The following is a 17,908-nucleotide window of genomic DNA, read 5'->3' on the forward strand; positions in this document are numbered from 1 at the left end:
GTATCTGCATCCCAGTTGTGTAGATAGAGTTACGGGTCAGAGCTCAATCCTGGAGGAGAATCTCTGGTTTCCAAGTCAGATAGATCAGAGTTTCCCAAGCTCGGCATGACTGATATCTGGACCAGATTATCCTTTGTTGTGGGAGACGATCTGTGCACTGTAGGGTACTGAGGAGCCTCCCTGGCCTCCACCCACTAGATGCCAGGAGCACCCACCCCTAACTGTGGTGACCAAAGATGTCTCTAGACATTGCCAAATGTCCCCTGGGCTGGGAGGTGGGGTGCACATCACTTGTGTTAGAAAAGCACTGGTGGAGACTGAAGGAGTGGGTGCCGTGCAGAATCTTAGCACAGCGGACAAGTCCAAGGAAGGTGAACTGAGTTTGTGCTGTGCCCAGTTTCCAGAGTGTAATTATGGGGCTGGATATCTGACACACTGTGTAAGAAGGGTTTGGAACCAAGATTCGGGGGAAGAAATGAATGATCAGGACCTCAGGAGAGCAAGCAAGGGTGTTGTGAGTCTGTGGGCCTCAGATTATGAGTCTGTTTTCCAACGGGACTTACCACGTTTTCTGTAAACAGGGGACACTATACCTGCTGGGTTTTTCCCCCTTCATATGGTGCCATGATGCATATAGGGACTTCGACGGCCTGGGCAGGCTGGTGGTGCTGTTGGAAGGTCTAGGTGGACAGAACAAATACACATTTATAGTTTTGAGAGCTTACATAATATAGACCTCCCAATCCAACATAAGAATAGACGGTCTCTGTTGTCTACGACCCTGAGGATTTATGGGGGAGGCTGACACGCTAATTTAGAACCTCAACAGAAATCACCATTCAGAGAGGGGTTTCTGGTCTCCCTTCCCTTTCACATCTAAGTAGATGACACGGCCCCCATCATGAGAACTGATACCTGATGATGTAAAACAATTAAGCGAAAGCGTCTATTTGCTTACCTGAGAAATCTGAAGTTTTTATAGCGAAAAGTGCTAAATCAATTTTCAAAGTTGACATAGTATATTTATCACTTTACACCTAATGGTCTTCCTATGACGCATTGACTTAAGTGCTGTGCACTGGAGAATTAGCACAGATTAGATGACCTTTTTAAATAAAGGGAAGGCTGAAATGACAAGCTTGTCTCCCCTGGGGTTCAAAGATGCAGGTTTCTCTTGAAATAGGGCATTTGAAACTTGGGAGACCTCTGAAAGCTCAAGGTTCATCCCGACTGCAAGATACCCCATTTGCCAAGGAGTTAAGGATCAGAAAAGTCAGGACCAGATGGATGAAGTGATGTGTCCCAGGCTTCCCAGCGGGGAGTTTTCATTAACGTCCACACAATGGTAACCCTTTGCCACCTTCCACGGTCACTTTTTGTGCATCTGAATTTTATGACGTCACGCTCAGCATTTTGGAGTATCTTTACAGTCACGGAAGATTGCGTGAAAAATGTAGAGAGAAGCCTTGCTTAGAGACGACTTCATGTGGAAGTGCAATTTTGGAAAATGAAAGTTCCAGTGAGTGGCATAAATGTATGGAGCAGACTCTCATGAGAGAAGCCTAACACCTAGCAGGGTGCATACACCAGAGAGTAAGTGAGCCCTGAATACACCCCAGAGAAGAGGAGGAGCTCTCACGGGCTGACCATGGCTGCCAAGAACAAAAACACAGTAAGAAAAACAGCCATAATAGTCAGCTGAGTACTGGGGAAGATTGCCTTCCTCCCCCAAGGAGGCAATGAAGAAATCATGCCAGTGGTTACCACCCTAGGATACAAACCAGAATCACACAGCCATGAAAGGGAGCCCTTCATAACTGAGCAGATTTACTCCTGTTCCATTCAATCACCTCTGAAGGCAGTGCTCAGACGCAGGTGTGACCCTGGTAGTAAAGAACTATCATGCAGTCACATGAGTCACAGTAGAACAGAATATTGTCATGGTTTAACAACACACACACAGCCAGAGCAGGCTAGGTTACGTCACAGTACTAAGCCACAATGTAAGATTGTTTAGAAACAGTTGAAAACCAATCAACATAATTTACAATATTGTCAGACTACATACACACACAATGACCATCTCAATAAATGTAGAAAGTGATTTAAAAAAAATCCAACATCCAGTGTGGATGAAAACCCTGCAGCTAACTAGGAGTGGAAAGGAACTACCTCAATCTGATAAAGGACGTGCACTGAAAACCTAAAGCTGACATCACTGTTAATGGTGAAACTGAACAAGTTCAGGAACAAAATGAAGATGTCTACTCTCACCACTTCCGTTCAACATTGTACTAGAGATTTGAACCAGTGCCATAAGAAAAGAAGACAAAAGGCACCCAGATTAGGAAGAAGTGAAACCATCTTTAAGCATAGACACATGATCAAAACTCCAATGCAATATACAAAAGAGCTACTAGAACTATTTGTTGAGTTTAGCAGAGTTCATTATCCAAAAAAGTTAACTGCTATCTCTATGTATTAGCAATGAACAATCAAAAATGTATATAAAAATCAATACCATTTACAGTAGCATCAAAAATATGACATATTCGGGGCTTCCCTGGTGGCACAGTGGTTGAGTCCACCTGCCGATGTAGGGGACACGGGTTCGTGCCCCGGTCTGGGAATATCCCACATGCCGCGGAGCGGCTAGGCCCGTGAGCCATGGCCGCTGAGCCTGCACGTCCGGAGCCTGTGCTCCGTAACGGGAGAGGCCACAACACTGAGAGGCCTGCGTACTGCAAAAAAAAAAAAAAAAAAAAAAAGACATATTCAAAATAAACAAATGGGACCTAATCAAACTTAGAAGCTCTTTCACAGCAAAGGAAACTATAAACAAACAAACAAACAAAAAACATGAAAAGACAGCCTATGGAATGGGAGAAAATATTTGCAAATGATGTGACAGACAGGGGCTTAATCTCCAAAATACACAAACAGCTCATACGATTCAACAACAACAACAACAAGAACCCACTCGAAAAATGGGCAGAAGACCTTAATAGACATGTCTCCAAACAAGACATACACATGGCCAGTAGGCACATGAAAAGATGCTCAACATCACTAATCATTAGAGAAATGCAAATCAAAACTACAATGAGGTACCACTGGTCAGAATGGCCATCATCAAAAAATCTACAAACAATTAATGCTGGAGAGGGTGTGGAGAAAAGGGAGCCCTCCTGCACTGCTGGTGGGAATATAAGTAGGTGCAGCCCCTGTGGAGAACAGTATGGAGGTTCCTCAGAAAACTAAAAATAGAGCTACCGTATGATCCAGCAATCCCATTCCTGGGAATATACCGAGACAAAACTCTAATTAGAAAAGATACATGCACCCCTGTGTTCACTGCAGCACTGCTCACAACAGCCAAGACATGGAAGCAGCCTAAATGTCCACTGACAGAGGAATGGATAAAGAAGGTGTGGTGCATATGCACAATGGAATACTACTCAGCCATAAAAAAGAACGAAATATGCAGCAACATGGATGCAACTTGAGAAGATCATAGAAGTAAGTCAGAAAGAGAAAGACAAACACCATATGATATTACTTACATGTGGAATCTAAAATATGGCACAAATGAACCTATCTACAAAACAGAAACAGACTCTTAGACATAGAGAACAAACTTGTGGTTGCCAAGGGGCAGGGGGAGGGAGAGGGATGGAGTGGGAGTTTGGGGTTGGTAGATGCAAACTATTACTGTTAGAATGGATAAAAGACAAGGTCCTAATGTATAGCACAGGGAGCTATATTCAATATCCACTGATAAACCATAATGGAAAAGAATATGGAAAAAGAATACATGTATGTATATAACTGAGTCACTTTGCTGTACAGCAGAGACTGGCACACCTTGTAAATCAACTAGTCTCCAATAAAAGATATATCACATATTCAGGGATACATTTGAGAAAAAATGTGCAAAACCAGTAAACCAAAAACTAAAACAAAAAGCAACAAACAAACTAAAAAACATTCTTGAGAGAAATAAAAGAACGAAATCAATGGAGAGCTATGCATTGTTCATAGGTTGGAAGACTCAATATTGTTAACATGTCAGCTGTCCCCGAGTTGATCTATAGATTCAACACAATCCCATTCAAAATCCTAAAAGGCTTCTTCTTTAAAATTATCCAGCTGATTCTGAACTCACGGTGAAATTCAAAACACTCAGAATAGCCAAACTGCTTTGAAAAAAGGAACAAACTTGGAGGACTGACACTACCTGATTTCAAGATGTGTTATAAAGCTGCAGTAATCAAGAGAGTGTGATATCGGCATTAAGATAGTTAATCAATAGATTGGAATAGACCCACATATGTATGGATAACTGATTTCGGCAAAGATACAAAGATAGTTCAGTAACAAAAGGGTAGTCTTTTCAACCAATGATACTGGAACAATTGGATATTCATATTAAAAAAATGAACTTTGATCCATGCCTACAAACAATATATACAAATAAGCATACATGCTGATATTAACTCCAAGTGGATCATAGACATATATAAACTTAAAACCACAACACTTTGGGAAGGAAATAGAGAGTTAAAATTTGAGATTTAAAAGCACACCTAATGTCTGTATCAGTTCTGGGTCAGCTTCAATTGATTTTTTTTTTCAGTCATGCGTTATTTTTTCTTGCTTCTTTGCATGCCAGGAAATTTTCGATTGGATGCTAGACATTCTGTTTTTATGTGTTTAGATACTAGATATCTTTGCATTCCTGTAAATATTCTTGAGGTATACTGTTTTCCGTTAGGTTACTTGGAAACAGTTCGCCACTTTGGGGTCTTACTTTTATGATTTGACAGGAAGGTTCAGAGCAATGCTCAGTCTAGGGTTAATTATTCCCCATTACTAAGGCAAGACCTTTCTGAATACTCAGTGCCCCACACGTCACAGTCTGGCTGGTGGAAACAGGCACTCTTGCCAGCCCTGGCACACTGATCCCTCTAATTATTTCAGGTGATTCTTTCCTTGGCCTCATGGAGTTTCCTCACCCTCGCGTGCTGGTCCTCAGGCAGGCTCTGGGAAGGTCTCTGGGACGCTCCCCCTCTGCACAGATTTCCCCTGTTTGGTACTCTCTTCCACTGACTCCAGTCACATTGGTCTCCCCGGAGTTTCAGTCCATCTCTTGCACTCTGAGAGGCTCTGCCTCAGTTCCCCATCTCTGCACTGCCTCCTGGAAACTCTCCAGAGCCTTCGGCAGTCACAGCATTCATCTTGTTTCCTGTCTCTCAGGGTTCTTCATTGTCTGATGTCCTGGTTCACCCTGAAAATCACCATTTCCAATATTTTGTTTGTTTTAATGGTTTTTTCAGGTGGGAGAGTTAATCCAGTCCCTGTTATTCCTTCTTAGCCAGAAGTGGAAGTCTTTCCATTACTCCTGTCTGATCCCCATGATATACAGTAGTATACCATGAATATCTTCATTGCAAAGAGGAAGCACCAAAATAACAGACATCTCAGTCTCCTCAGAAGTATTAAGGAAAGCTCTGAAACAACCACGTCCTGTGTCACCTTTGCCCTCAGAACTCCTCTAGTTATGGATCAAACATTTGTAGATTTTGGACCATGCCCTTGCAAGTATGATTAACCACAGATGGATGGCGTAACAGGGGAGATTTCTCCTTTATCGCAGCAGAAGGAAGGGAGAAGAATGCACTAAAGCTGATGAGATGATGTCTGCAGTCCAGTTTGTTAACTGTGTGGCTGAAGTGTTTGGAATGATGAGGATAAACTGAGGATGCTGACAATGACAGGAGAGACAATGATTTTGCAGGTGAATGATAAAGCCACCTGCAAAGAATGCCTCAGTCTTTAATTCTGTAATTAATTTTGCATAAAATCAGCAATACTATATTGTCTTGAAAATGAGGCAGTAGCCCATCCTTCACTTGCTTCTATGAGTTTTCAGCAAGTAGCAAAAAACGAGGCATTAAAAAAAACAAAAAAAAACAAAAAAAACCCGAGGCATTACAGGCATTTTGCGCATGTGATGTTCCAGCAAAGGTCTCCAAAATTATACCCAGCCATTGCCGGTTCCGCCCTCAAAGTCAACCTGCACATCTGCATCTATAGCTATGATTTTGACAGTATGAGTATAAAATTTGCTTTCCACAGTAATAAATCATGGAGACATGATTAAACAGATACCTGTGGGGTTGTGTATAATTTTAAGCAAATTTGCAACCCAAAACTGTTTACCTTAGACATTCCGAACATCAAGGGTTAAGCAGTGGTTCATGACAGGTTATGCAGAACACATCTTCCCTGGCCCTGTTAAGTAACTGGGATGGCAAGTTGATCAAACATAAGGAGGTAGAGGGGGTTTAAAGGCATTTGTGTGGGGACTCTATTTGTTTTTAGTCTCCGAGGGCCTTTGATCTGTAGCACAAGCCCTTCCATCTACTTATTTCTAGGTTGCTAAGGAATTAGATCCCAATCCAGGTGGCCCATTGGGTTAACTTTTCTCCTTTATGAGTTTACACCAATAATAGCAAAATTAACATTCCCATACAGCTGCTGTTGAAATAAAAGGCAGTGCACCACCTTTATAACAGAAGGATGCTTATTTGAGCAGAATACCACCTGCAGCTAGAAAAGACGAAAATATTGGCCTTTTTGATGGACCTGGAGAAAAAAAGTATTAAATTATTTCTCAAACTTCTCTGGATGTCGGAGTTGGTTTCTGTTTGAATGTGACGCTGAGCTGAGATAGGAAATAAAGGCTGCACGTCTTTACTTAGATTAGCCTACGAGTTCATCAGCGTTCTCCATAAGTGTGCCAGTCAGCTGACACACACCGAGTCTGCGTTCAACGAAAGCCTTGGGGTCTTTCTCTGCAGAACTGCAGTGATTTGTCATCGTAAACCCTTCGCTGTGCTCAGCGCCCCACCTTCCTCCCTCGGTCTCCCTCGTGAGATGGTTTGATTGACCACGTCCCCCGTTACCACTGAGACCAAAAGGTGAAGAACATCTCCTGTGGTTTCAGCACCACGATGGCGATCAGCAAGGCGCATTTAAATGTGACAGCGTGACCATAACACACACACACACACACACACACACACGTGCTACTACACACACACACACACACACACACACACACACACACACACGGTACCTTTACGAGGGCTTAAGACAACACATTCATCTCCCCACCAGTTTTCATATTAAACTGCTCTTTGCCATCAGGACACAGTTCCTCACCCAAAGTGATAGTAAGAAGATGCTCCAACAAAGGTGAACTGCAGTTAGGGGCGTGTGCTTGTCCTCTGGGCCCGTCTGCTGTGGGAAAGCTGGCCATCGCCTTCTCGGCTGGTGATGGCCATCCCCAGGTGGCAGCCAGTGGACCATAGTGTGTGGGCCACCCAGTGCCTACCATCCAGTCACGAGCTGGAACGCATGCACCCCTCTGTGTGTGTTAGCAACTGGACGTGGTGCTGTACCCCCAGCTTGGCCTGGCCAGGGGACAGCGGCCTGCAGCCGTTTTGTGCCACGGCCTGATGGTTTCTGAGAAGCCACGCGGGCATCCCACATGCTGTGTCTGGTGAGTGGCCAGTGCGGGGGCTTCCTGGCTCCGATTCTGACCACCAGCCTCCCTAGAGAGGCCACGAGAACCTGAGGGTGCTTGATGAGGCTCTATTGCTCTATTGCTTCCACCACGGCCAGAATTTTAGTCTTTTCTACCTGCAAGTGGTATTCTGGTCAAATAAGCATCCTTTTTTTTAAATATACAAATAAGGCACTGCCTTTTATTTCAATTGCAGCTTTCTGTTAGTTTTGCTGTTATTGGCGCAAACTCATCGCGAAAGGATGTGGTCTCTTGAAACTTAGCATTAATCAGCAGTTTTGTCCTTTTATAGTAAAGACAGCCTCAAGGTAGAAGAAAACCACATGCCGGTTGTGTTCCAGGGTTAATTGGCCACATCACCAGGGCAGAAATGAGTATGTATATGGTGTGGTCTGTAAAAGATACATTTTTGTTTTCTTCAGTCACTCAGCAGCACTTGGTTTTTCTCCAGGGTGCTGAGAGATCAAAAAAGCATCTGTTCAGTTTCTCGAATTACCTTTGCTGTGTAATACCTGGAAGGTGTTTAGCTTAGTACAGCAAAAGTGCACTCGTCACGAGGCACATTGGAGATTATGAGTAAAAGCACAATTGCATATTCTTTTCCTTATGGATAATTATCTACGTTTAAACTGAAGACCACAAAGTAAAATGAATATTCCACATTTACTCCTGTTGCTTTTCTTTCGGGGAAAAGGAAATGGGCGGGTTTGTACCCTGAGCGTACATCAGGCCTTGGTGTGTGGACAGGTGGGCATGTATAAAATCGGTCCTATGTAGCATCCAATTTGGGGAAGAACTCTTAGGAAATCTCAGCCTCCCAGGCAAAGTAAAGGCTTGCTTTTTCTGCAATTGCACAGCAGGTAAAATGAAATCTGTGCTCATTTCCTGCAGCCCTGATGGCAAAAGCTGTTTTAGCGGAGGGCAAACTCAATGTATGATAGCAACTGAGATGTAGAACTGAGGGCTTGCGATCTTCTCGGGTCCGTGGTCCCCTCCGCGAGGGGATGCAGGGGCCTGAGAAGGGAGGTTTGACAATAACTCTCAGGGGACCTGTGCCGTGGTTTGTGATGTACGCTAATTGTATGGTCTTAACAACCTTCAAACCAGGGACCTTTGCTTACTAATTATTCCTGGCCCTTTCTGAAGTAGCGTGAGCAGAGCTCTTCAAACAGACCTAAAGTACTGGTGTGCTGTTAGTTTAAACTCTTCTGGATCCTCAAAAATAATAATGCATCCAAAATAATATGAAATGGAAATGCCTGATGTCCCAGTCTTTGACTGGGTGAAGTGGGGCTGATACAGAGGGTTTGGGGCAGGAGACCAAAGCCATGTGACTTATATCCAGAGGACATGTGAGGTCAGCGCTGAAGCTAGGTTGTCAGCTGGGGGTCTGGGCAGCACTCACAGCCAGAGGTTATGGTGGATGGTGGACGGGACCAGAGCACCGCCACTACAGGGGGTGGACATTATTGGATTCTGTTGGATATATCTTGAACATAGATACAATATCCTGGACTGCCCTGTGGTCGGAGTCCAGGATACAATATCCTGGACTGCCCTGTGGTCGGAGTCCCGATGGCCAGGGTTTGGCCAGTCCTTGATGCATGATAATTGTTTCCAACATTTTCTCCAGTGTCCCTCTGCCCACACAGCCAATAGAAAGGATACTCAGCCCGTGGCCCCAGTGCCGACATCGCCACCATCCAGCACCCGACAGGATGCTCCTGGGACAGAGGACAGATGCGCCGTCACGTCCTCATCTGCAGTCATGGAAACCTTGTACCAGGAGCCTTTGGGTTACCAAGCCAAGTGTGGGAGTAGCACAGGGGCGAGGCTGCAGGGCCGTCCTCTGTAGTGTTGTATTGACTGTGAATTCAGTAAATGTCTCACGGCGGAATCTAGTTCCTGTTGATCTGATTATTGAAACGGGGGGACGGAAGACGAGGAGGACTCACAAGTTGTGCTTCCCAGTATATGTTTTGCAGCTGTATTGAAATATAATTGACATGTAACATTGTGTAAGTTGAAGGCATACGATGTTACGGTCTAATGCTCTGTCGCCTCACATACTTGTCATCTCTTCCTGCGCTGAGAACACTGAAGACTGGCGTCCTCAGGAACTTGGCAGTCCATGAGACAGCGTTGTGAATGACCATCCCCGTGCTGTACAGTGCATCCCTGGAACATCTTCATCTCATAACTGGAAGTTTCTACCCGTTGACCAACATCACCACATGTCCCATAACCCCACCGCTCTATTCTGTCTCTATCACTTAGGATTTTCTTTTTCGATTCCACGTAGGAGTGAGATCATACAGTATTTGTCTTTCTCTGTCTCACTTATTTCACTTAGCATAATGCCCTCAAGATCTATCTATGGTGTTGCAAATGGCAAGATTTCATTTTTTTTTCTTTTATAGCTGAATAATATGTGTGTGTGTGTGTGTGTGTGTGTGTGTGTGTGTGTGTGTGTCGTGCCTTTATCCCTTTATCCATAGATGGACCCTCAGGTTGCTTCCACATCTTGGCTGTTGTGAACAAGGCTGTATTGAACACGAGTACAGATATTTGAGACCTTGTTTTCATTTCCTTGGAATGTATACCCAGAAGTGGAATTGCTGGACCGTATGGTAGTTCTAGTTTTAATAGTTTGAGGAACCCCCATGCTGTTCTCCACAGTGGCTGCACCAATTTACATCTCTACCAACAGTGCGCAAGGGCTCCTTTTTCTCCACACCCTCACCAACACTTGTTATTTCTTGTCTTTTTGATGACAGCCATCCGAACAGGTGTGAGGTCGTGTCTCGCTGTGGTTTTGATTTCCATTTCCTTGATGATTTTCATGTACCTGTTAGCCGTTTGTATGTTTTCTCTGTAACTCAATCTCTTTTCCTGTCCCAACCCACCAAAGGTATACGACTTACGTCTTGTGGGCGGGAGCGCCCACTAGTGGTGGCTTGGGAGCTACGCGAGCATCTTCATGACGGGAAGTTTTAAGTTTCCCACGTGTACTTCCCTTGAGATTGGACACTGCAGAGCAGTGAGCTTAAGGTCGATTCCAGTCAAGGATTTGGAATACCTTCTCTGATCTTTGCCTTCTGAATACTAAGAAAAGGGAGGTGATGATTTAATCATGTTCTGTGTCACCCCTGAGGATAGACTTGGGACCAAGGGGGTAAAAGTAACACAAAGGCAGATTTTGATTTATTATTAGAAAACAGGTTTTAAAAACTGCTGTTAATTACCACTGGAATGTCGGAATTTGTGAAATCTTGACTTCCCGTCCCTGGACATATGATAACCTTCCGGATACACCAAGATGGGTAAAATGCCATAACGTTGCTTTAAATGCCTCTCCTTTGTACTGCATCCTGTTTCTAGAATGTTCTAGATATTTGTATTTTGGCTGTCTTCCACACTAGTTTGTCAGTTTTTTAAGGACAGAGATTAATCATGTCTTACCTTTGTATTCCTAGCATCCAACACAACTTTGGGGTACATCAGAGTTACTGAAAAAAAAAAAAAATCCTTGAATGGAAATGGGACCTGTGAGGTTGCAGGAGGGCGGTCATACTAGTTGAGACGTAGTGTTTGATTAGCTTAAAGATCCTTTGCAATTTTAAGATTCTCGGAGTCTGTTCCCCACCAAAGATTATGATGTAACCCATCATTACCAAGTTAGATGCTTTGAACAGACACTCCAGTAGATTTGAATAGAGTCACTCCTGCTTTCCAATTTTACAAATTCCTGATTCATGTTGTGACCAGACAGTCATGAAATGACTCGTTGTGGGCATGGATTAGAGCTTAAATATCCTGGAAGAGAGCACAGCCAGCACTCTGTTTTAATCAGCTTAGCTTGGTGGCGATACACCACAAGCTGAGGAAACAGAAATTACTCCTATGAAAAAAATCCCAAAATCCAGTATTACCAAATTACTGTCTTTGCTCTAAAGGTAGCAAAGGAAACCAGCACCTACTTGCTATCCTAACTTTGTTCCTCTAATTTCATTTCTGACTGTTGGCCTATTCCCTTGACATTTATATCAGATTCACTGGATTCCATATTCTAGGAGTATCATTTTTTTTAAAAAAAATCACTCCATTCTGTCATTTGGAAAATCAGTCCAAGTGTCAGTCATCATTTTGCAGGACTGCTGCATGACCTGTGGGATTCTCTAAGCCAATTCTGTTGATGCAGAGGGAGCCCCTGTTATCACGGGGTCAAGAATTTACTGGCGTCTTTTTACTTCCCGGTTCCCAGCCACATCCTGAAAACTAATCAAGGACAAGTCTTGTGAATTGTACTTTTATTTTAATCTTTGAGCACTAAACAGCACTAAACAGCGTCTACCATTTAATTCTATGCCCCCTCTATGCCCCCTTGATTATTCAGTCCTCATTTACAGAACTGAAGAGGAAAAGTAAGAGTGAACGCTACTCACAGAGCAAGGAAATCTGTCCCTCCCTCTGTCCTCTCTCTCTCTCTCTCTCTCTCTGTCTCTCTCTCACACACACACGTCTATCTTCACAAATGATTGTTGAATGCATAACACTTCTAGCAGAAGAAGATGCGTTTGAGATCAACAGAGGTCATTACATTTTTTAATTGAAATATAGTTGATTTACAAATTGTGTTAGTTTCAGGTGTACAACATAGTGATTCAGGGTTTTGTTTTTTTTGCAGACTGTATTCCATTATAGGTTATTACAAGATACTAGGTATAATTCCCTGTGCTATACAGTAAATCCTGGTTGCTTATCTATTTTATACATAGTAGTTTATATCTGTTAATCCCATATCCATAATCCCCCCCCCCCAATTTGGTAACCACTAGTTTGTTTTCTATATCTGTGAGTCTGTTTCTGTTATGCATGTACATTCATTTGTATTCTTTTTTAGATTCCACACATAAGTGATATCATACAGCATTTGTCTTTCTGTCTGACTTATTTCACCAAACTTAATGTTCACTAAGTGTATCCACGTTGCTGCAAATGGCATTATTTCATTCTTTTTTATGGTTGAGTAATATTCCATTATACAGACACACACACACCACATCTTCTTAATTCAGTTCTCTGTCAATGGGCACTTGGGTTGCTTCCATGTCTTGGCTATTGTAAATAGTGCTGCAGTGAACGTAGGGGTGCATGTATGTTTTCAAATTAGAGCTTTCTCCTGATACGTGCCCAGGAGTGGAATTGCAGGATGATATGGTAGCTCTGTGTTTAGTTTTTTAAGGAACCTCCATCCTGTTCTCCATAGTGGCTGCACCAATTTACATTCCCATCAGCACTGTCGGAGGGCTCCTTTTCTCCACACCCTCGTCAATGTTTGCTATTTGTAGAAAAGGTTGTTACATGTAAAGAAGGTTAGGAGCTTGGCTACTTCTGTGGAATAAATTTCCACATACAGGGCCGTGGCATCAACAAGAGCTCCCCTGAGTGTGCAGGTCTGAATTGCTGTCCTCTGCCCCCTTCCATACATCACCTGCGCGCCACCGACTTTGCACACTTTCTGTACTCTCCGCACCGTGTGTCCCTCCAGGTGGACAGCCACCTCCGCAGGACCATCTCCTTACTTCCTGACCCTTCCCAGCATCCCTGACTGGGAGGTCTTCCTTCGGAACCAGCAGCTTGTCTGCCCTTGACACCAAGGAACAGAACGCCTCTCCTGAGACTCAGCAGCAGCTCTCTGAGCGGAGAACCTTTGCTGCTCTCGCGGAGCGAAGTGCATCTCTGGAAAGAGAGCTATCGGGGAACATGTGTCCAGGGGCTAAAGACAGGAAGTTGTAGAAGAGAAATACATGTCAGTTTCAAAAGCTAAAATCTCCGGAGCTTGCTAATAATATTTATGGAGCACCTAACTGCCAGAAGCCCAAAGCTTTCTTTTCATATAATCGAATAACGGCTGGCATCCAAACATTGCTCTCAGATGGCCAGGGAGTATCTATTATCCCCATTTTCCCACAAAGGAAACCGAGATTAAAGGTTTAAGTGGTTTTGCCCAGAGGGACAGAGAAGAATTAGAAGTAGCATCAGAAATAGAAGAGAATTGCTCAATTTAGACGGTGTTATATTAGACAACTTTGTGAAATAAATAAATGCTTTGATATGTATATTTGTACGCATAAATCAATCTCTCTGTCACACACACACACACACACACACACTTCTGTTCCCCAGCTGGTAGAATATGCTTGATGTTGTAGTATTCACTCTCAAGACACAAATTACCTGAATGAAAATCCCTATATCCTAGACTGAGCGCTCACCTTCCTAAAAGTCACAGATTCTTAGGAATCAGATCGCAGCAATCTAGTCCTTTCTGTGGTAGATCCTACTTGGGTTCTTTTGAAATCATGTGTGTAGTTTTGGAGCTCTTGAAGAATCCAAAGAATCGCTCTAGACAGGGTCAGCGGGAACATGCTCTGGAGAAAGGAAGCCGCAGACCGATTCCCTCCCGGGAGGAAGTGCAGGGAGCGGGCGCTGCAGGACAGGGGAGGGGCTGCCGCCCAGCCACGCCTCCTTCCCACGTGCCCCTCCCCACACACTTCATGCCCTAGATCGTCTCCTGCTGATGGAGTGAGGAGAGAGATGCTGAGCCCTGAAAGCAGTCATTACGGGAGGAAAGGATGGCTAACAAGATGTGCTTTCACTTGTGATAGAAAGAGGGAAGGAGAGACGGAGGGAGGGTAGGAGAGAAAGAGAGAGTGGGAGGAAGGGAGAGTGGGAGGAAGGGAGGGCAGGAGGGAGACAGGCAGCAAAATGGCAAGAATATTGTCAGCATTGGGGGCTTCCCTGGTGGCGCAGTGGTTGAGAGTCCGCCTGCCGATGCAGGGGGCGTGGGTTCGTGCCCTGGTTCGGGAAGATCCCCCATGCCGCGGAGCGGCTGGGCCCGTGAGCCATGGCCACTGAGCCTGCGCGTCCGGAGCCTGTGCTCCGCAACGGAAGAAAATGGTGAAGAGAGTAAATCTTATGATTTGTATACTTTAGCAAAATTTAAAAGTTTTTAAAGAGTTCCCCCTCTCCTCAATTCAGTGCCTCTGCTCATTATGACCTTTCTTCTTTCCATGTCCTTCCTTGTAGAATCTTTCCAACTCCTAAAGGTCTATTTCGAACGTGACCCTCAAACGTGATCCTCTCCAAGAAGCAGTCCTTTTTTTAAAAAAAAAATACATGCAGTTTACTGTGTGTCAGTTTTTTTTTTTTTTTTTGGCCGCGCTGCATGGCACATGGGATCTTAGCTCCCCGACCAGGGATCGAACCCGCACCCCCTGCATTTGAAGGGCGGAGTCTTAACCACTGGACCACCAGGGGAGAGCCCGAAATAGTCCTTTTTGCAAAGAGCTGAATTGAACAGTACTTTCTCTGAATGGCCGTCAGCTCATGTAGGTTTCAGTCATAGCCCTGGACACAGAAGTCTGTGTCTTATTAGTGAGTGTTGGCCCCAGCAGGTCACGCTGACCACCCCCTACTGGCCCCAGCAAGACTGTCACCTCCATGGGGATAAGAGTCACGATTTCTTCCACTTTGTATCTAGCACTGGGACACACATCATAAGCACTCGGACTGAATAATTTGACGGCTCCCTTCCTTGTTTTCTTTTTGCCAGAACTTTGAGGAAGATATTGGAATTATCTTCCGTGCTTATGAGATTTTGCCTTCTTTCCGTGTCGGGCCACACAGTGTCTCTCATTTAGCAATTTAAATTTGGTGGAAGGACCTCAAACTGGCATGAAGCTGTTTGAATGAATCGAGATAAGCTCCTTTCTGAAGAAAGAACTTTCTGACCTCTTAATACTTCTTTCATAGCCTAATCCTTAAATAATGTTTCTAGCAATAATTCCATTTTCCACATATGTAGCAGAAGACCTGGGTACCATCAAAATATAAAATCAGTGTTTTTCAAATATTATTAGGCTTCTGTTTAATATGGAGTCATAGCTCTGTCAGGAGACCAGATATAGATATATGGTTTGTTTAAGGAAACAAAAGACACGCCTTTATTTATGATCCTCACGTTGTGGTAGGTTGTATACGTTGCATAGGCAAGTGTGAAAAATGGGCTAAACATTAGGGTTGGATGAACAATTTCATCTCAGTCTTTGTTTATAAGTCTGTGTTTATTAATTGTTCGGAAGGCACAAGCAGCCTTCTCGGCAATGCTGCCCAGCTCCAACGTGATGGATCTGACTCACAATAGACATTCATCATGCCATTTTTTTGGTGTTTGAACAAGTGATTTTTAGAATCGTTGAAAAATGTCTTTTTGTCTTACTTCTTTCCCCCACTGTCGTCATTTTTTAAGAAAATTGGTCCAGTTCTTGCAATGGATTATTCCAGATCTCCTACACCACCCCCTCCCACAGTTTCCAGATATTTTAAGCTGCATTTATTCATTTTCATGTGAACCCAAGGAGCATCTTTCTGCACGGACCCGCCATACCCGGTCTCATATTTGAACGTGTTCTTTCCATTTCCTTTCCTTTATTCTCTAGCGTTGCATAGTCTGGTCCCGGATTCAGTGCGAGATCTGCGTTGCTAAATTGGGTCGTTGGCAGATGTGTTCTCTTTCTAAGTTCTGAGACTGGCTTTCCTCCCCTCCCGTCTCTCCCTTCAAGGATGCAGTTGGTTTTCCTTTCACCTCGGTCTTCCTGCACCTGTGTTGCCCGTCCGTTTGGACCCTGTCCAAAGCTAACATTTTCTATACTTCCTGGGAAGTAAGAGAGTTCTGCAGCCACGTGTCAATGAAACTGAGTTCCCTTCTTGGCAGTCTTTAGCCAACAAGAGTGTAAGAAATAATCTCAGTCCTTCAACACAAAATGTGCAAGTGGAAATACTGACATTTGAGGCTGGCTTGAACACCTGTCACTTCCTAGAAGAAAATTGGTAATAATTTTCTTCTTGTCCTTAACTTTTTCAGGATCATGGGGATTGTTCAAAGCTTTAAAGGAAGTGACACGTGTGTAGTTAGGGTTGTTGCAGGTGCTTCGTTGACTTACTCCCCCTTTGCTTTTTACCCCCAAGCAAATTGATGTATTTGATGTTAAAAATATTAATATTTGTAGACCGACTGTAATTTATCATCAAAATTGGGAGTGAAAGGGGGCATCAGTAATAGTTAGCAGGACAGCAAGGATAAACCAGTGGACTCCCTGGCAAACCCGTCCAGACAGTTTCCTTAGCTATGACCTAACTCAGCTGCCCAGAGACCAATTTCTAGATACTCTAACTAAAGTAGCTAAAAAAGTCATAAAGCTTTATGGAGAAAAGAAGGTATAAATCTTGGTTGTAGTGACTTTATCTCTGTGGGGATGCATGCCAAAAACTGCCTGAAAAGAAAATTTTGGTGAGCTCTTCACATCCTACAAAGTTAGTTGAACCCAGTTTCGACTGGTGGAAAAAATGCGAGTCAACACAGAAATAAGCACAGTAATTCATTCATCCCTTCCTCTGCAAATATGCCAACCTACCCCTCTCTGCTAGGAGTTCCCACTCAAGAGATGGAGAAAGATAAGCCAGCAGTTATAATATCCTGCGTTGAGGGCTGTGTTGGCTTTTTTAAATAATAGATTTATTTACTTATTTTTATTTTTGGCTGCATTGGGTCTTTGTTGCTGCGCGCGGGCTTTCTCTAGTTGCAGCGAGCGGGGGCTACTCTTCTTTGTGGTGTGTGGGCTTTTCATTGTGGTGGCTTCTCTTGTTGTGGAGCACGGGCTCTAGGTGGGCAGGCTTCAGTAGTTGTGGCTCACGGGCTCAGTAGTCGTGGCTCACGGGCTCAGTAGTCGTGGCTCACGGGCTCTAGAGTGCAGGCTCAGTAGTCGTGGCTCATGGGCTTAGTTCCTCCGCGGCATGTGGGATCTTCCCGGACCAGGGCTCAAACCCGTGTCCCCTGCACTGGCAGGCAGATTCTTAACCACTGCGCCACCAGGGAAGCCCAAGGGCTGTGTGTTTTTTTAAGCCAGCATTTGTGGGGATTTGTTACAGCAGCAGGAGGAAACTAATACAGGTTGATGAAAGTTTCCCAGAGGATCTGCACTTTGGTGAACAACATAGAGACGGGCCAGACAGGAATAGTCAGGAATTCCAGGGCGACCCAGCACAGACCTCTGCCCAAGGCAGAGTGGAGAGGGCTGAGATTAAGGCTGCAAAGTGAGTAGGAGGCCATGGCACCCACTGAAGTCACAAATGTAAAGGCTTTAACTGAGCTCTGTGAGGAGGATGGACAGACAGAGATTAAGAAACAATTTACGTCAACACAACGGCCTCCCTACAGCATAATTCCTCCAGGGTGGATACATAATAGTGACT

The sequence above is a fragment of the Monodon monoceros genome, unplaced genomic scaffold (genome assembly GCF_005190385.1).
Source record: "Monodon monoceros isolate NGI ecotype Baffin Bay Population unplaced genomic scaffold, NGI_Narwhal_1 Super_Scaffold_22, whole genome shotgun sequence".
In the NCBI taxonomy this organism is placed as follows: domain Eukaryota; kingdom Metazoa; phylum Chordata; class Mammalia; order Artiodactyla; family Monodontidae; genus Monodon; species Monodon monoceros.